This window comes from Lepisosteus platostomus, unplaced genomic scaffold, assembly GCF_059453375.1.
Source record: "Lepisosteus platostomus isolate fLepPlt1 unplaced genomic scaffold, fLepPlt1.hap1 Scaffold_70_H1, whole genome shotgun sequence".
Lineage (NCBI taxonomy): Eukaryota > Metazoa > Chordata > Actinopteri > Semionotiformes > Lepisosteidae > Lepisosteus > Lepisosteus platostomus.
Window position 1 is genome coordinate 360,893 of NW_028291682.1, and position 20,004 is coordinate 380,896.

The 20,004-nt window shown below is 44.9% G+C and overlaps 1 long non-coding RNA gene across 1 annotated transcript; it reads left to right on the forward strand.

The window, feature by feature from the left end:
* Positions 1–5,442: 5,442 nt before the first annotated feature.
* LOC148632084 (uncharacterized) lies at positions 5,443–17,184 on the forward strand. The gene is made up of 3 exons (XR_015934483.1): positions 5,443–7,175; positions 7,432–7,535; positions 15,039–17,184. It is a non-coding gene; the product is annotated as an uncharacterized LOC148632084 (long non-coding RNA).
* The last annotated feature ends 2,820 nt before the right edge of the window (positions 17,185–20,004 follow it).

The window sequence follows — 20,004 nt, forward strand, 5'->3', positions numbered from 1 at the left end:
CCTCCTTATCCTGTTTCTCTTCCTCTGACCCTCTAGAGGACAAAATACAGTTACTTGACAATGCTCTTTTATCTACCCTCGACACCTTTGCTCCTTTAAAAACTCGAACCATCTCCTTCTCTCGCCCTGCCCCCTGGTACAATGACCATCTGCGTTTCATGAAGGCAGCCTCTCGCAAACTTGAGCGTAGGTGGCGTCTTTCCGGCCTAAATGTACATTATCAGGCCTGGAGAGATTACTTATCTGATTATAAGGTTACTATATAGTCTGCTAGATCCACCTACTTCTCTCACATCATTGAAAATCACCAAAACAATCCCAGACATCTTTTCTCCACCATCAACAGACTGCTCAAGCCAAACTGCCCCACCACATTACCTGCCTCATCACAACTTTGCAACACATTCTTAGATTTCTTTAGTTCTAAGATTGACAACATCCGGCATCACATTCTCTCCACTACGGATATAATTTCCACACCTCCTCCCTCCTCATCCAACTTCTCTGGTTCCCGTCTCTCCAGCTTCTCTCTTCTTGACTCAGCATCCCTAAACAAACTAGTTACGCGCATGAAACCCACCACATCTATTTTAGATCCCATTCCCACCACTTTATTCCAGTCCTGTTTCTCATCTCTCTGTCCCATTGTCCTCAATATAATACATGAATCCTTGAGAACCGGCATTGTACCAACGGTCCTCAAAACTGCTGCTATTACCCCAGTGCCAAAGAAGCCTAACATGGCTCTCGACAATCTTAACAACTTTCGCCCCATCTCCAACTTACCCTTTCTCTCTAAAATTCTAGAACGTGCTGTCACACTTCAGTTACATAACCACCTCATGACAAACAACCTTTTCGAACCCCTCCAATCTGGCTTCCGTCAACTTCACAGCACAGAAACCGCCCTAGTCAAAGTCACCAACGATCTCCTAATAGCTTCTGATTCTGGTTCTCTTTCCATACTCATCCTTCTTGATCTCAGTGCTGCCTTTGACACTGTTGACCATAACATCTTGCTTTCTCGTCTCGAGACTGTGTTTGGAGTCTCTGACACTGCCCTCAAATGGTTTAAGTCTTACCTCACTGATCGCTGTCAATTTGTCTCTCTCAATGGGTACAGGTCTGAAATCGGTCTTGTCAAGTCTGGTGTCCCCCAGGGCTCAATACTGGGCCCCTTGCTCTTCAGCATTTACATGTTCCCACTTGGTCAGCTTTTAAGATCACATGGCCTCAGCTTTCATTTTTACGCTGACGATACTCAAATATACATCCATACCAAACCCGACACTGACATGGCTGTCTCTATTCTATCTAATTGCATCTCTGACATAAAAATTTGGATGACTCAAAACTTCCTTCATCTTAACTGTGACAAGACTGAAGTCATGCTTATTGGTACCCCCCATCAACTTCGTAAAGCCAGTCCTGTAACCCTGTCTGTAGATGGCTCTGTACTTGAGCTTCAATCAAAATTGAAAAACCTTGGGGTTATATTCGATTCTGGCTTAACATTCGACCCACATGTACAGCATACTGTCAAAACATCTTTTTTTCACCTTAGAAATATCGCAAGACTACGCCCTATGCTATCATTAACTGTGGCTGAAAAGCTGATCAACATATTTGTATTCTCTCGAATTGACTACTGCAATGCTCTGCTCCCTGGTGTATCTAAATCTACTCTGAACAAGCTGCAGTATGTCCAAAATTCAGCAGCCAGAATCCTGACCAGGTCTAGTACAAGTATTCACATTACTCCTATCCTGGAGTCCTTGCACTGGCTTCCGGTCAAATTCCGCGTAGACTTTAAAATCCTCATGCTCACCTACAAGGCTTTACATGGCTTGGCACCTCAATACCTGTCTGAACTTTTATCGCCCTACTCCCCACCTCGCAACCTCCGCTCTTCAAATTCTGCCCTCCTTACTGTCCCCCAAGCCCGTCTACATTGTATGGGCGACAGGGCCTTCTCCTGCTATGCCCCCAAGCTCTGGAACTCTTTGCCCAAGGATATTAGAGAGTCACCTTCTCTAAACTCCTTCAAATCCAGACTCAAAACCTTCTTCTTCAGAAAAGCCTTTACTTAACTGGTTCCATTCTTCACCCCTCTGCTCTTCTTAATACCATCTTCCACGGTCTCCTCTATTGTTATTGTTGTATTGTTGTAATTATAATTGTGTCCTGTCTTGTGAAATTTTCTTATTTATTGTTGTAGTCTTCTTATTTATTGTTATTGTCATCCTGTAAAGCGCTTTGAGAAGCCACCTTTAAAGGCGCTATATAAAATAAAGTTTATTATTATTATTATTATTATAATCAGCGAGCAAAGCAGAAACGTTAGTCTAAAAAGCGCTGGCGGCGCAGTGGGTGGCAGCGCTGGAAGCCTGGATTTAGTTCCTGGGGTGCTGTGTGTGTGGAGTTTGCATGCTCTGCTTATGTTCTCGTCGCTCCAGTTTTCTGGGGTGCAGTCTGTGTGGAGTTTGCATGCTCTGCTTATGTTCTCGTGGGTCTAGTTCCTGGGGTGCAAAATTCTGTTTATTTCACAAGACGGAGCCGGGCAGCAGCATGTGTCTGCAGCGCTCATCCTGCCTGTATGCAGTAGTTGTTACCAGAGAGGGTCTGACCTCCAGCAGGTCAACAGGCGGCTTTTTTAATCTAATCTGCGAGAAAAACAGAAACTTAAGAAACGTTAGTCTAAAAAGCGCTGGCTGGAGTATTTTGTGGAAGAAACGGTGACTCGCAGGCTGTGGGACAGGACTATCAGGGACACATCAGCGCTGGACACCAGCCTCACACCGCTGGGCTCAATGCACCATGAGCGAGTCCGTCGGCGCCTCCTCCTGCTGGGGTGTGTTACTGCAGGAGTGAGGAGTCTCCGGTCTCCGGTCGCGTCATGATCTGCAAGTGGAGGTGAGAGACGGCGGCGCAGTGGGTGGCAGCGCTGGGAGCCTGGATTTAGTTCCTGGGGTGCTGTCTGTGTGGAGTCTGCATGCTCTGCCTGTGTTCTCATGGGTCTGGTTTCCTGGGCGGCTGTCTGTGTGGAGTCTGCATGCTGTGCCTGTGTTCTCATGGGTTTGGTTTCCTGGGCTGCTGTCTGTGTGGAGTCTGCATGCTCTGCCTGTGTTCTCATGGGTCCTGTTCATGGGGTGCTGTCTGTGTGGAGTCTGCATGCTCTGCCCCTGTTCTCATGGGTCCTGTTCCTGGGGTGCTGTCTGTGTGGAGTCTGCATGCTCTGCCCCTGTTCTCATGGGTCCTGTTCCTGGGGTGCTGTCTGTGTGGGTCTGCATGCTCTGCCTGTGTTCTCATGGGTCTGGTTTCCTGGGCTGCTGTCTGTGTGGAGTCTGCATGCTCTGCCCCTGTTCTCATGGGTCCTGTTCCTGGGGTGCTGTCTGTGTGGAGTCTGCATGCTCTGCCCAGTTGTCATGGGTCTAGTTTCCTGGGGTGCTGTCTTTGTGGAGTTTGCATGCTCTGCCTGTGTTCTCATGGGTCTGGTTTCCTGGTCTGCTGTCTGTGTGGAGTCTGCATGCTCTGCCTGTGTTCTCATGGGTCCTGTTCATGGGCTGCTGTCTGTGTGGAGTCTGCATGCTCTGCCTGTGTTCTCAAGGTTCCTGTTCATGGGGTGCTGTCTGTGTGGAGTCTGCATGCTCTGCCCCTGTTCTCATGGGTCTGGTTTCCTGGGGTGTTGTCTGTGTGGAGTCTGAATGCTCTGCCCCTGTTCTCATGGGTCTGGTGTGCTGGGGTGCTGTCTGTGTGGAGTCTGCATGCTCTGCCCCTGTTCTCATTATTCTGGTGTCCTGGGGTGCTGTCTGTGTGGAGTCTGCATGCTCTGCCCCTGTTCTCATGGGTCTGGTGTCCTGGGGTGCTGTATGTGTAGAGTCTGCATGCTCTGCCCCTGTTCTCATGGGTCTGGTTTCCTGGGGTGCTGTCTGTGTGGAGTCTGCATGCTTTGCCCCTGTAATCATGGGTCTGGTGTCCTGGGGTGCTGTCTGTGTGGAGTCTGCATGCTCTGCCCCTGTTCTCATGGGTTCAGTTTCCTGCGGTGCTGTCTGTGTGGAGTCTGAATGCTCTACCCCTGTAATCATGGGTCTGGTGTCCTGGGGTGCTGTCCTAGTGGAGTCTGCATGCTCTGCCCCTGTAATCATGGGTCTGGTGTCCTGGGGTGCTGTCTGTGTGGAGTCTGCATGCTCTGCCCCTGTTCTCATGGGTCTGGTTTCCTGGGGTGCTGTCTGTGTGGAGTCTGCATGCTCTGCCCCTGTTCTCATGGGTCCTGTTCCTGGGGTGCTGTCTGTGTGGAGTCTGCATGCTCTGCCCCTGTTCTCATGGGTCCTGTTCCTGGGGTGCTGTCTGTGTGGAGTCTGCATGCTCTGCCCCGTTGTCATGGGTTCAGTTTCCTGGGGTGCTGTCTGTGTGGAGTCTGCATGCTCTGCCTGTGTTCTCATGGGTCCTGTTCATGGGCTGCTGTCTGTGTGGAGTCTGCATGCTCTGCCTGTGTTCTCAAGGTTCCTGTTCATGGGGTGCTGTCTGTGTGGAGTCTGCATGCTCTGCCCCTGTTCTCATGGGTCTGGTTTCCTGGGGTGCTGTCTGTGTGGAGTCTGCATGCTTTGCCCCTGTAATCATGGGTCTGGGGTCCTGGGGTGCTGTCTGTGTGGAGTCTGCATGCTCTGCCCCTGTTCTCATGGGTTCAGTTTCCTGCGGTGCTGTCTGTGTGGAGTCTGCATGCTCTACCCCTGTAATCATGGGTCTGGTGTCCTGGGGTGCTGTCCTAGTGGAGTCTGCATGCTCTGCCCCTGTAATCATGGGTCTGGTGTCCTGGGGTGCTGTCCTAGTGGAGTCTGCATGCTCTGCCCCTGTTCTCATGGGTCTGGTTTCCTGGGGTGCTGTCTGTGTGGAGTCTGCATGCTCTGCCCCTGTTCTCATGGGTCTGGTGTCCTGGGGTGCTGTATGTGTGGAGTCTGCATGCTCTGCCCCTGTTCTCATGGGTCTGGTTTCCTGGGGTGCTGTCTGTGTGGAGTCTGCATGCTTTGCCCCTGTAATCATGGGTCTGGTGTCCTGGGGTGCTGTCTGTGTGGAGTCTGCATGCTCTGCCCCTGTTCTCATGGGTTCAGTTTCCTGCGGTGCTGTCTGTGTGGAGTCTGCATGCTCTGCCTGTGTTCTCAAGGTTCCTGTTCATGGGGTGCTGTCTGTGTGGAGTCTGCATGCTCTGCCCCTGTTCTCATGGGTCTGGTTTCCTGGGGTGTTGTCTGTGTGGAGTCTGAATGCTCTGCCCCTGTTCTCATGGGTCTGGTGTGCTGGGGTGCTGTCTGTGTGGAGTCTGCATGCTCTGCCCCTGTTCTCATTATTCTGGTGTCCTGGGGTGCTGTCTGTGTGGAGTCTGCATGCTCTGCCCCTGTTCTCATGGGTCTGGTGTCCTGGGGTGCTGTATGTGTAGAGTCTGCATGCTCTGTCCCTGTTCTCATGGGTCTGGTTTCCTGGGGTGCTGTCTGTGTGGAGTCTGCATGCTTTGCCCCTGTAATCATGGGTCTGGTGTCCTGGGGTGCTGTCTGTGTGGAGTCTGCATGCTCTGCCCCTGTTCTCATGGGTTCAGTTTCCTGCGGTGCTGTCTGTGTGGAGTCTGAATGCTCTACCCCTGTAATCATGGGTCTGGTGTCCTGGGGTGCTGTCCTAGTGGAGTCTGCATGCTCTGCCCCTGTAATCATGGGTCTGGTGTCCTGGGGTGCTGTCCTAGTGGAGTCTGCATGCTCTGCCCCTGTAATCATGGGTCTGGTGTCCTGGGGTGCTGTCTGTGTGGAGTCTGCATGCTCTGCCCCTGTTCTCATGGGTCTGGTTTCCTGGGGTGCTGTCTGTGTGCAGTCTGCATGCTCTGCCCCTGTTCTCATGGGTCCTGTTCCTGGGGTGCTGTCTGTGTGGAATCTGCATGCTCTGCCCCGTTGTCATGGGTTCAGTTTCCTGGGGTGCTGTCTGTGTGGAGTCTGCATGCTCTTCCTGTGTTCTCATGGGTCCTGTTCATGGGCTGCTGTCTGTGTGGAGTCTGCATGCTCTGCCTGTGTTCTCAAGGTTCCTGTTCATGGGGTGCTGTCTGTGTGGAGTCTGCATGCTCTGCCCCGGTTCTCATGGGTCTGGTTTCCTGGGGTGTTGTCTGTGTGGAGTCTGAATGCTCTGCCCCTGTTCTCATGGGTCTGGTGTGCTGGGGTGCTGTCTGTGTGGAGTCTGCATGCTCTGCCCCTGTTCTCATTATTCTGGTGTCCTGGGGTGCTGTCTGTGTGGAGTCTGCATGCTCTGCCCCTGTTCTCATGGGTCTGGTGTCCTGGGGTGCTGTATGTGTGGAGTCTGCATGCTCTGCCCCTGTTCTCATGGGTCTGGTTTCCTGGGGTGCTGTCTGTGTGGAGTCTGCATGCTTTGCCCCTGTAATCATGGGTCTGGTGTCCTGGGGTGCTGTCTGTGTGGAGTCTGCATGCTCTGCCCCTGTTCTCATGGGTTCAGTTTCCTGCGGTGCTGTCTGTGTGGAGTCTGCATGCTCTACCCCTGTAATCATGGGTCTGGTGTCCTGGGGTGCTGTCCTAGTGGAGTCTGCATGCTCTGCCCCTGTTCTCATGGGTCTGGTTTCCTGGGGTGCTGTCTGTGTGGAGTCTGCATGCTCTGCCCCTGTTCTCATGGGTCCTGTTCCTGGGGTGCTGTCTGTGTGGAGTCTGCATGCTCTGCCCCTGTTCTCATGGGTCCTGTTCCTGGGGTGCTGTCTGTGTGGAGTCTGCATGCTCTGCCCCGTTGTCATGGGTTCAGTTTCCTGGGGTGCTGTCTGTGTGGAGTCTGCATGCTCTGCCTGTGTTCTCATGGGTCTGTTTCCTGGGGTGCTGTCTGTGTGGAGCTGATTAAAACAGTGGCCTCCTTCCTCTACAGATTTTTTTTTTATTCCGGTGGGATCATCTGCAGACTTGATTCCTTTCACAGCAGTAGATACACAGTTGTTAGCATAGGAGGGGTACAGAAGAGGTGACAGCAGTGCTGGGGACCCTGGTATCTCTTCCACTGAGGACCCTCTGGCACAACCAGAGGTGTGAAATTGCCTCCATTCTTTGTAAAATTAAAGGTTTCTCTGGACTGCAGTCCCCTCCCACTTCGCTTTGGATATGCTGTGCTGTTCTCTACAACAGAAGACCCTTTGTTTGGAAGGAATGGTAAGCTAAAAGCAGAGTCACAATCTCTGATACATCTAATCAAAACAGTAAGTTCTTTAAAACAACTAAAAAAAACTGTCATAAAGTAAAAACGAATTTGCAAGTCAAGGTGCACCACTTAAACCCCCAGGAAAACAAAATCCCCACCTGATCGTATCCCAGTTGAGGAGAAAGCCAGGGCTGCAATGCCAACCAGTCCGTCACTCCAGGTGTCCCGACACACGAGTAAAAACCTTTCCTGTTCATCACCTGTCAGGTTTCAAGTCAGAAGGATGGGCGTCTCCAGGCCGGTCTCTGCAGCTGAGGCTCTGAGGAGCTCCTGACAGACATGAGTGGAGTTTCGCTTTCAACACCACTGTGGTCAGTAAAGGTTTAATATTCTTAAACACTGAGAGCTGGAGTTTCTCTGAACGTTATCTGATCACAGCAGCCATGTTTCATTCACACCAGAACTCACAACACACACTAACAGTGCAAGTTAACGTGACCGTAAAAATACGCATTGTATTACGTAATATATTTGTAAAGCAGCCCGAAGGTGCTGATTTCACAGGCGTCTGTCTGATGTGCTGTGGAGTGGGCCTGCTGGACGATGGATGGACGAGTCGCCCCTTCCTGCAGATGCAGTACTTTGACACCAGAGGAGTGAAAACATTTGTAGAAAAGTCATTTTCAGATGCGTTGTGTTTTCTTGAGAGAGGGAGTCTTCATTATCCCCGAGGTGGACGTGTTTCACGGCAGCAGGCAATATATAGAAAAGCACACAAACTAACAACACACAGGCACATGCCCAAGAGTCATCTGTTGAGATCACACACTGTATTATTATTATTGAGAGACAGACTCACTGTTCCTAAGGCTGGGACAGGAGATCACACACTGTATTATTATTGAGAGACGAGCTCACTGTCTGTTCCTCAGGCTGGGACAGTAGATCACACACTGGATTATTATTATTGAGAGACAGGCTCACTGTCTGTTCCTCAGGCTGGGACAGGAGATCACACACTGTATTATTATTAGTGAGAGACAGGCTCACTGTTCCTTAGGCTGGGACAGGAGATCACACACTGTATTATTATTATTGAGAGACGGGCTCACTCTCTGTTCCTCAGGCTGGGACAGGAGATCACAAGGTGTATTATTATTGTGAGACAGGCTCACTGTCTGTTCCTCAGGCTGGGACAGGAGATCACACACTGTATTATTATTATTGAGAGACAGGCTCACTGTCTGTTCCTCAGGCTGGGACAGGAGATCACACACTGGATTATTATTATTGAGAGACAGGCTCACTGTCTGTTCCTCAGGCTGGGACAGGAGATCACACACTGTATTATTATTATTAGTGAGAGACAGGCTCACTGTCTGTTCCTCAGGCTGGGACAGGAGATCACACACTGTATTATTATTAGTGAGAGACAGGCTCACTGTTCCTTAGGCTGGGACAGGAGATCACTGTATGATTATTATTGAGAGACAGGCTCACTGTCTGTTCCTCAGGCTGGGACAGGAGATCACACACTGTATTATTATTATTGAGAGACAGGCTCATTGTCTGTTCCTCAGGCTGGGACAGGAGATCACACACTGGATTATTATTATTGAGAGACAGGCTCACTGTTCCTCAGGCTGGGACAGGAGATCACACACTGTATTATTTCTCTCCCAGCAGGACTCGACATTGTTCTGATTCTGACAGGTTTGCGATATGATCTGTTTTATTGGTGAATAATGTTCGTCTTGTTCAATAATATTTCTCACCGTGCGGCAGAAAGTGTATCTCTCTTTCCTTTTTTTCTTTCGGCAATGGGAGCAGAGCCTGTCCTCTCTGGACATTCGAGTCTTTGTCAGCCAGTTGCTCTGGCCTGATTGTGTCTCTGAACCTGTACTTGACAGGGTCTGTATCTCTTTGCTGTTTCTTAGCCTGGTCAAATATCCAGCTAGTGTTTATTGTGTGGATTGTCTGTTTAGGATTCTGTAGCATTCCAGTTTGGAGGATGTTTTTACTCTTTTGGATGGAGTATCTACAGGCTGTTTGTCCCATTTAGTGTAATCTTGCTCACTGAGGGGATCCCACACTTCACTGCAGTATAGGGTAAAGGGTTCGATTGCACTTTTGAATATTCAGAGCCAATTGTATTTGGGGGACTGATGTTGTAGAGCCTCTTTTTACTGCCATGGAAAGCCCTGTGTGCCTTCTCCTTCAGTGACTTCACTGCCAGGAAAACTCCCAGATGAACTGATTGTCCGTTAGAAGTATGTGTAGTAGGTTGTGTTTCAAAGTGTTGTTGTTCACTGTGCAGTTGTAACTGTTTTCCTGAGATCTGGATCTGTTCTGGGAACCAATGACTCTGGTCTCACGCAGAAGGGCTATCAGTGTCCAGGTCTGACAGTCCTGCTCCAGCAGTGCCAGGCTCTGCTGTTCTGGGTCCAGATGGGCTGGCAGTGCCCAGGTGTGACAGTGCTGCTCCAGCAGTGCCAGGCTCTGCTGTTCTGGGTCGAGATGGGCTGGCAGTGCCCAGGTGAGACAATGCTGCTCCAGCGGTGCCAGGCTCTGCTGTTCTGGGTCCAGATGGGCCATCAGAACCCAGGTGTGAATGTTATGGGATGTGTGGCAGTTTGGTAGGAAGCCAGTCTGACTCTAATGCAGGACATTGTGCTCAGTAAGGAGGGCCGGTTATCAGATATTCAAGATACGACAGAGTTCCTTTCCCAGGTTACTGTTCACACTGAAGCCCCGGTACCTGTTGGGGTCGAGTCTGTCTCCATTCTTACAGACGGGCGTGATCAGTCCTTGATTCCCGGCCTCAGGGAAACATCCGGCCGTCAGGACAAGGTTGAGGAGTTTGAGCAGGCTTTGCTGCAGGTCTGAGCTGCAGTTGGGTCAGGCGTTGTTGACTGTGTCTTGGCCACAGTTCTTTCATGGTCTGAGAGTTGTCTGTTTGTGTATGTGCTTATCTTCTTTAGGGTGTGCATGTAGTGTCTAACCATCTCACAGTATCTGAGGCGCGGTTCAGAGTGGTGTGGTTGTGTTTTTGTTGTTTTAGTTCTGGTAGTTCTCTTCAGTTGTTTCTGCACTCTGTATCAAACCATTTGATATTGTTTCTGAGTGTGTTTCATATGAATTTAGTCATTTTGATTTTAAGGCTAGTTTCTCAAAAACATGGTTTAAATTTATGCCCAACTTGTTGGTTTGATACAGAGCGTTTTGAAATGTAAGGGATCAAGTAATGGGTTTATTCCCTGCTATAAAGAGACGAAAGAAAACAATGTTTTGGCTGTGGAGCCTTCTTCGAGGTTTGAAATGTAGTTTATTTTGTTTGAAGTTTGTCTTTAGGGGTCTTTGGCATTCGTGATTGTTTGGAGCCCATCTGTGTGCCTGGTGCAGGTCATGCAGCTGGCTGGGCTGTGTCAGTGTGTCCCTGTGCTGCTGTGTTCTCTTGAGCTGAGTATGGCCTAAAAGTGAAGGCACTCTTACAGCACAGTGCATCACGCTGATTTCCCGAGCTGAGCTGACAGTGATCTTACTTGCAGTAGTTTTGTTTGCACCAGGTGGCAAAATCTTCTATAGTTGGCCCATGACCCCACACACCTGCCTGCAAGAAACTATTAACAGAGTTGTCTGCAAATCTGTGTCGTACTCGACTGGTAATATGTTACAAATTGTATACTGAACAAAGAGAAAGGAAGACCATACAGATCCTCGGGAAACACTTGTGCAAGAATGTAACTTGTGAGACAAAGTATTGTTGACTCTTAGCCCCTGAGTTCTGTCTGGAAGGAAATCAGCAACCCAACCGCAAGATTAAGATCAGCACCAAAATTAGACAGTAGTGTGGTTGCCAGTACATATGATGCCAATATTATGATTTATTTTACCTACGCATGAAAATAAAATGCAACTGTGAATTGTGATGAGTAAGAATGAAGGGATTGAATTCATCTTTAGTGCCCTGAAGGTAATTTGTTTTGCACATCAAAAGCTCAAACATGAAACATACATGACAATAATAAAACGCAACAACAGTACAGTACCATAATACATATCAATTAGCTTGTAATGAGTTTATAACAGTAATAAGATTCCTACAAGCACTCTTTTCATTGTCCAACAACTGAAAGCTTTTAGGTATAAAGGAATAGTCCTCTAATATTTGATGTGTGAGATTATTAATATGTCGCTATGCTGGATATGTTGAGTCTGACAATTTTTAATATGACAATACTGCTACTACTATTAATAATACAGCATGGCAAGACTTCTTTCAGCCATTTCCCACCCCTCCACTTCAGTGGATCACACATGTTAGGGGTGGAGCGGTGGCTCTGTGGCTAAGGATCTGCACCTGTGACTGGAAGGTTGCCGGTTCAAATCCCGCAGCCGGCAGAGGAATCCTACTCCACTGGCCCCTGAGCAAGGCTCTGAACCCCAACTGCTCCAGGGGCGCCGTATAAATGGCTGACCCTGTGCTCTGACCCCAAGCTTCTCTCCCTGTCTGTGTCTCCATGGAGAAAAGCTGGGGTACGCGAAAAGACGAATTCCTAATGCAAGAAATTGTATAGGGCTAATAAAGAAACATTATCATTATTATTATCATGTTAAACTTCATCTCGTGTTTAGAACAGAAATGGGCAATCCTATATTACAAATACTTACCACCAGAGAATTGAACATTTTCTCATAAATAATCCATTTATATTTTCACAAAATAGTTTTTTTCAAGTCCATAGTGCACAGGCTTCAATTTTCCTGTGCAGAATAGCCCTATATAAGTGTAAGTAATTTTTAATTCAACAGAAGCAGTAGGACGAGTGAAGTGCGCCCTCTGTTGGCCGATCGGTGGAATTAAACTGGAAAAAGAAATTCTGATTTTTACATTGATGGGCCAATGGCGCCACTTGGTGGCCATAAAGCAAAATTTCACCTTTTAAAGTTTTGAACAGAATATATTCATATAATAGTTTTTATTTTTTTAAATTTATTAATTAATAGTTTATTAAATTATGTAAGCCTTTAAAACAATCACAAATACAATACAAACAAGAGTACATTTCATGACAAAGCAGCATCAGGGGTACATGCTACAAAATAAATACACATTTTGACAAAAGTTTTTACAAATTAAATAAAGATTATCTACATCAGTTTCATATTTTTACAATTTGAAATAGTCTGCAGATTCTCCTTTACATCCATTTTAAAGTGCTCAGACAAAGGATTCTTCCCAGACCACTTCATTTTGTGTACATGATAATGTGACCTCCTAATAAAGTTCATTACAAAGGATAGTTTTGTATCATTTTCGATGGGGCTGGAATTGAACATGATGTATTACTTCAGAACAAATATCAATATTGGTCTCTATTTTAATATAGGTTTGAAACTCAGTGCAGACAGGTTTTACCCTGGGACATAACCAAAATACATGTTGAATAGTTTCAGGGCTACAGTCACATTTATCATCTATATCAGTGGTTCTCAAACTTTTTGGACCAAGTACCACCCCTAATCCAACCAAAGCATCCAACCAAGTACCACCTACAAGTCATCATCTCATAGGAACCCCAGAAATTCTCAATGACCAACATGAGTGTACGTGCACATACTCACACATACATGTAATAAATATTATTATAATAAACTTTATTTGATATAGCGCCTTTAAAGGTGGCTTCTCAAAGTGTTTTACAGAAAAAAAAAACATTAACAACAACTAATAAAAAAGCACAATTTCAGTGAGAGGGGTGTGCCTGTTTAGTTGAGCAAAGGAGATGTGAATTAATTTTTCAAGCCTTGATACAATTCACAACAGAGTCTAACAGATATTAGATCATCAGGCATTTTCTTGACGGCAAAGGTCTCGCGGTGGATGTTGTAATGCGTACATTAATTTCTGGAGCAACCTCTCTAATTCGTGCAACTACACCGTTATGTCGGCTTGTCATTGCTCTAGCACCGTCTGTACAAACTCAGACGCATTTTATCAAGTCGAGGCCATTCTCTTCGATAAATTTATTCAGAAGCTGAAATATGTGTTCTCCTGTAGTTCCTGTTGGTAGCGGTTTACAGAACAGAAAGTCTTCATGGGACATACCCTCAAACTCGTATCTAACGTAAACGAGCAAATTGGCCAAATCGACTACAGACTCATCTAATTGCAGTGAAAAACATCTGCTCATCTTAACGTGCTCTATCAGTGTACTTTTGATATAATCCTTCATTTCAATAATTCTATGAATGACTGTCTTTCAGGGGGAGGGGGGCAGCAGGTCGAGCTGTTTAGCAGCTTTTTCTCTACACATAATACGTGTCAGCTCTTTTGCCAACGGTAAATAAGGTTCTTCAAAAATAGTGTAGCTTACCTGCTTTAGCAATCCGCAAGCTTGCATTTTTCCGTGTTTCCGTTTTTATTTCCGTATTTATTTAAAGTTTTTATTTCATGCGCATGGGAGCAAAACACAGAGACGCTCGGTGTATTTTTCTCAAATTAGAACAGTTCTTAAATATTTTTTTTGTTATCACGCTTTCGTGTGTTCACAAGATTACCTGCGTTCATAGCACGCATTTCTATGCATTCCTGTGTTTACAATGTTGGCATTGTTCCAAAATCACGCACATTCTCCTTTCTCCCTATTTGCTGGAGATACAGTAGCTTTTTTTAAGTACAATTGGTCACTTGCATCCGTAGCACGCATTCCTATAGAGTGGTATAGAATTACAGAGTATCTCTTGTGTCCACTGAAGTATTAGCGCGCACTGTATCGTAGTACGTAGGCTGCGTATTCGACACGTATTAAAATACAAAATATGAAAACCCGTCCCGATTTTTCAGTGCACACTACACAGTTCCAGGGTCATTTGGCGTACCACCTGGAGGCACTCCACATACCACTGCCGGTATGTGTACCACAGTTTGAGAACCACTGATCTATATTAATTTAGAAAACTCTTTCATGTTTAAATACAGTGGTCACCTCTTAGGATCCCAAGAGCTTCTGATATCTAACTAGTTTCAGGAAAAAAAATCAAGAAAAATCATTTTGAATTTGTGCAAAAAGTGGAAAAATATAAGGAAAAAGGAATATGAGATAAAAATTTAATAAGCTGATGAACTGCTTTCCATTGAAAATTTCCATCCATTGTCTAACGGCTTCATCCAATCAGTGATTCATTGTCTTGTGTGGTTGGTATAAGAGACGTACTGAAATCGATTGCCAAAAGGATTTGTAAGTCGGTGATGAAACAGTACCAATTATTTTTCAAGTACTTACATTTCTGAAGTACTAAAGCCATCAAGTTTTTCTTTGGTAATGTTTTTTATGTAATTATTTGCATGTAAATGAGAAAACATAAGACAATCCCTGTGTATGAGTGAGATCTTTAAAAATAAAATGCTACTGCAATGCCAGTTACATTATTAGGTGACGCTTCCAGTGAATGTTCACTTTTACACCAGTCTAATGAGGCTCAATCATTTTATGCTGATATAGCGTCTTTCAGGCCAGAGCATGCTCAAGGCACTTTATAACAATGTTCTGTAGGCAGAAAAGAGAAAGAAACAGGCATACTTGAGTGACTTAAAGAAATAGTTTAAGAATGGTAAAGCCTTTAGTTACAGGGACCCTAGCTTATGGATCAGCCTCCTACCCCATGTTCGGGAGGCCGAGTCAATCTCAGTATTCAGATCTAGACTGAAGACCCATTACTTCAGCTTAGCCTACTCACACCTTACATTATAGCCTGCTGCAACCATGGCTGGTGGTGCTGCTGTACATGCCACTGTGTGTCTCTGTGTTGGTCCACCAGGTAGATACATCTGTTCTGACCCAACTATCCTATTCTCCTCCCCACATGTCCAGATGGCGCCCGGATGTTGGATGCTGCATCACTGCCATCAAAACACGAGGGACATTGTGAATATAGCTATCATGTAGGAGGAATTTACTGGTTTACAGAGATCTGCATGGAGTATTGACACATAGAAGACATGATGGATGGATGGATTAATACCCTCATTAATTTATTTCCTTTTTTTAAATTATATAATGTTAGCATGCCCAAAGGGGTTGGGCAACCAGTTGACCTTGGACCCCTAGAGTTTTTTTTCCTCCTTACCAAGGAGTTTTTGGTTCCTCTCCTCCATTGTCTTCTGTTCTGTAATCACACAATGTCTGGTTACTTGCATTGTTAAGCACCTTGGGGCAACCTTGTTGTGAAAAGTGCTATATAAATATAAATTGAATTGAAGGCCACTGGAAGCAGGTTGAGGCAAATGAAAATCGTACCCCCTGTTGTTCAAGGGGGTCAGAAAAAGTATTCCCCTGCTGTGAGGGGCTGCCGCTGAAAAGGCTCGATGGGGAGAATTAATCCAGAGGGCTGTGTGAAAGAGCCCTTTCATTTCCTCCCACTGATCCAGTTGTATTTTCATGGCTTTGCTCTAAAACCACACTTACTGCCCAGGGTTCTCAGTACAGTCTCTCCCCAGTCACTTTGAGCAGAAGTGAAGCCTCTGGCTCCTCAAACTTTGGACAATCACTTCAATTTTTATCACTTTCTGCATAAGCAAACTCTAGCAATTATAACTGGGACCTTATTAACAACAGTAATTTCTTTAGCCAGTCCTAGTGCTCATTAAGAGATTTGTCTTATGGTTGAGTAGGCAGTGAGGATCATGATAGCTCACTCAATACTCTTCTTCCCCTGTTTGTTCTGGTTACTTGTGAGTCTGTCGGTTAATACCTGCTAATTGTATTTGATGGTTTACATTAACATAAGAATGAAATGTGCCTGCACTAGAAGAGCCCTGGGGTCCTAGAGGATGAAGGATGCCTCCCAAAGTAGATTGGAAACTCAGGTAAGAGAACCAGCAGCAAAGAGGCCAGAGCTCCAGGGCAAAGGCCAGAAACCACAGTGCAGACTGGAGTGCAAGTTTGGAACTGGGAGCCATACTGCAGAGTGAAGGTCATTGAGAAAGAGCAAACTGGAACAGGAGATTCAGTGTAGAGTGATGTTGCAATTGAGCCCAGGCTATTTTGTTTGCTTTTTACATTAGCTATCGCACATAATATTTTTAATTAAGTTTTAATGCAAAATCACTCTTTCATTGTGTTTAAAAATGTATAATATACATTACTTCTCTCTAAAAAAAGAACCTACTGTACTTGCATCTAACATTTTGAAATTTAATGGTGCAAAATCTTATCAGAAAACAACTTAAACTTGATAGGTTTGTCTAGTTATGAACGTTCTGAGCAAAACCATTTCCCCTCTATGTATCCTGGGTCTCAGTTCCTCCTTATTGTTGTCAGCCTGCATTGAGGTGCACATGTGAAATTGCTACATATCCAGAAGACAATATTGATCTTGGCCACCTTGTGGATTTTGTAAAGAGTAGTGAGATTCTGGTAAGGTCAGACTGGAAAGGCAATGGAAAAGCTTCATTTCTAAAACAGTCAGTTAACTGTATAAACAAAACAAACATTTAACCAATGATACGGTTACCATTTTAAAGGACTGGTGGCTTGTAGCATGCATAGGCAGACAGTTAAACTCCAGATTATATCCTGAGAAGACATGGGTGTGAACTTCTACTTGTGACACTTTATATCTCATCTGGCACCGCCACCACATGCTGGTTGTAGTTGCAGGTAGTAGGTATGTATTACTAGTACCACAGCAGCTAAAAATTAATGTTTTAAACTAGTAAGTGCTTGAGGAGGAAGCTGTCCACATTTGTTGGTTGTATAGGAACAAGAAAGAGTTAATTGCAAAGTGAACAATAGATTGGTTTCCACTGCTGAGCCTTAAAACTGGAAGATAATTTTAATATTGCCTATAGAGCACTATTCCAGTAGGAATGTGTCCAGCGTTCACCTCCACTTCCCCTCCAGTTTAATTGCAGTACTGTGCCCATGGATTAACACTTGCAGTGTTACATGCTGCACCCAAGTAAGATGGTAAGATTTATAACTTTTATAAACCTAGAATAGTACACTTGCCTATGGAAAAAAGACAATAGTAACAGATTAAAAAACTACACCATTGATGAATCAATCACTTAAAATGCCATTATAGTTCAAAACTTGGCACAAACTAGTATGTGTTGTAAACCATATTACACAGTTATAACCTGTGCAGTTCAATCTGTGATTCAGGGAAACTAGTACATTTACTCACCTTTTCCATGCTCTACACGAGATGCAAGTGTTACTAAAGAACAGTTTGCACCAGGAAGAAAGCTCTGCATCACGTTTTGCAAAAATGACAGGTAGAAGCACTGAAGATGAACCACCTCCCAGGGTTTGATGCTGTACATGAGGTAAGGAAAATGGATACTATTGATGGGCCATTTGAAGTTTAGTATTCAAAGCCATAGTCCATCCTTCTCAAGGGTAGAGGTACACCTATATCTGTATTTTATGGTTGTTTACACAATCTAATTAAGGAAAATAACATCAGTTATTTTGTTAATATAGCTTTTGAGCTGTAAGTAGTTAATCACATAAGCATATTACCCAGCCCTTTATTGAGAGAATCCAGGGCGTCTGCCTCCATGACGTGGCTAAGCACTGTTTGAGACTCCCACAATGGCAGGAGTACAGCACCTCCTGTTCTCCAGAGCACGCTTCACAGGGGTCCTCCTTCCCAAATCCAGGTTCATTGCAGCTGGGAAATGAAGGACAAGGGTTTTAAACAGCTCTGGTTAACACTGCTCATGAGGTGCCAATTCTTTAAAAACATGGGAAACCTGAAGAGTAAGTTTGTCGGGTCAAGATTGGGTATCTATGCTCTAGAGCAGCAGTTCCAAGTCTTGGTGACCTGCACACCAGTCAGTTTACTACAACTACAAGTTACTACAAGTGAACTAATCCAAGAGCCCCCACTCACAGTCAACTACAGTAATACAGCTGAAATGTGTTTTTTTCTTCTCTTTTCAGCATGGAATATGCCTATTACTTGTTCCTTTGCAGACTGCACATGCTGATGCAGGTACCCACCTACAATATCAATTAGTCCACCAGAAATGGCTTCATGCAGCTTAGCTGCTTTCTACCAGGTAATCAAGAAAAGTAAACTAGTTGTATTTTACCTATGAAATATAATTATACTATTATACGAATGCAAACTAAATGGTCATAATCAAGGGTTTGATGAAACACCCTTGTAAAAACTCATTTAAATCAATATTTAGCAACAATACAAACAGTTGCTGCTCTAGTCCAGGAGTGGTCGTCCCCTTTAACCCCAGAGAGTGAAAAGCCAACTGGTTCAGCCCTGTAAACTTAAAGCAAATCTCAAGAACATATTCTACCCCCCAGAGCAGCCTGTACTCACCCCTGTTCTGAACCACTGAATGGAAACAGGAGCAAAGGGAGTCCTCTGTTTTATACCCTGAGCCAGGCTGGCACCTCCCCCATGGAATGTAGCAAAAACAGAGACTGGTGAAGCATCCACAGGTGACAGTCGTAGTGGCTGTGAAACAGGTTTAACCCACAGTTAAAAGGGGTGTTCCTTAATGTCTTTTTATAGGACCATACATGTGAATAAGGATTTAATTGCACTTGTGTATATATGAAATAAACTGTCTTGAATAAAAAACAGCCTTGTAAACACACACATATGTAGGAGAGATGAGTTTCTAGGCATCTGCAGATATAAATGTGACATTTAAGAGCCCAACCATTACTTATTGTACTTCCACCATGTTCATTTGTCATATAAATTAACTGTTTTTATTTTTTCAGGAGTGTAGGAGTGTCATTTTTTGTGATTTTGTATTTTTTTTCTTGTGATTAGTGATTGTTTTGACCGAATAAAAGTTAATGACAAGGTTGCAGTTATGTTTGGTTACACAATGAACTGTGTTGTGTTTATATATGTGACATACAGTATGGATATATATATATACACTTTGAACATTTTGAATTATGTTAAGGACACTTTAAGGATCTTGAATAATTTGCAGTTTGGCTTCAAGTCACCTTTTACTATTTATGAATGGAATTGCAGGGCTAAAAAAGGTGGTTTAATCACTAAGAAACTGCAACTAATTGAATAACAGGAGCAGGGTGCTATTTAACGAGTGTTCTCGGTAGTAATTTGGAAATTAATTTGGCTTTGGGATGAAGAGATCAATAGGTTAGCTGGCTAATGCTTGTTTGGTCGTTGGAAGCAGGTGTGTGTTGTATTAGGAGCGGTGGGGGTTTGGTAGTGGCCCTTTGAGGAGCCGTTGGGATTGGCTCCTGGTGAATTAGCTACAGCCGTGAGGTCATCATGAGGCTTATAACAAGGCAGCCCAGGAGGGTGGGTGTCTGGCTCTCTTTGTCTCTTACTACAGCAGGTAAAAGAGAGGCTTTATGTTATTAGAGTGGTGGTTATTAGTTTTTAGTGTTATTACTGTATAAGGTAACTGATTTTGCTATGCTTTTTTTAATCAAGAGTTGTAGAATTGTAATGCTTTTCATAGATGTGTTTATAAGAACTTCATGAAATGTAAATGCTTGAGAGTATGGGGGGAAGTCCCTATCTGCTTTTGGTTTAGACATACTCTTAGTTTTCCAACATTTGTCTGATTTTAGTGTATGAAACTCTTGTTGGTAAATACTATAATCTCTTCTCTAGAGCTCAAACCAGCAATAAGAAAGAGGCTTTATATCCTGACTTGGCACTTTCACTGAAACATCAGTGAAGACCCTACTCTGTTCAACATGCTGGTGTTCCAGTCTCTGTTGGACTGTAGAAAACTGTGCTGCTGCTTGTGGTCTTGGGGCTTCCCTCAGTGAACATGGTGAGCTTTTAAGGCTGGGAGAAGTTTGCATGGCACTT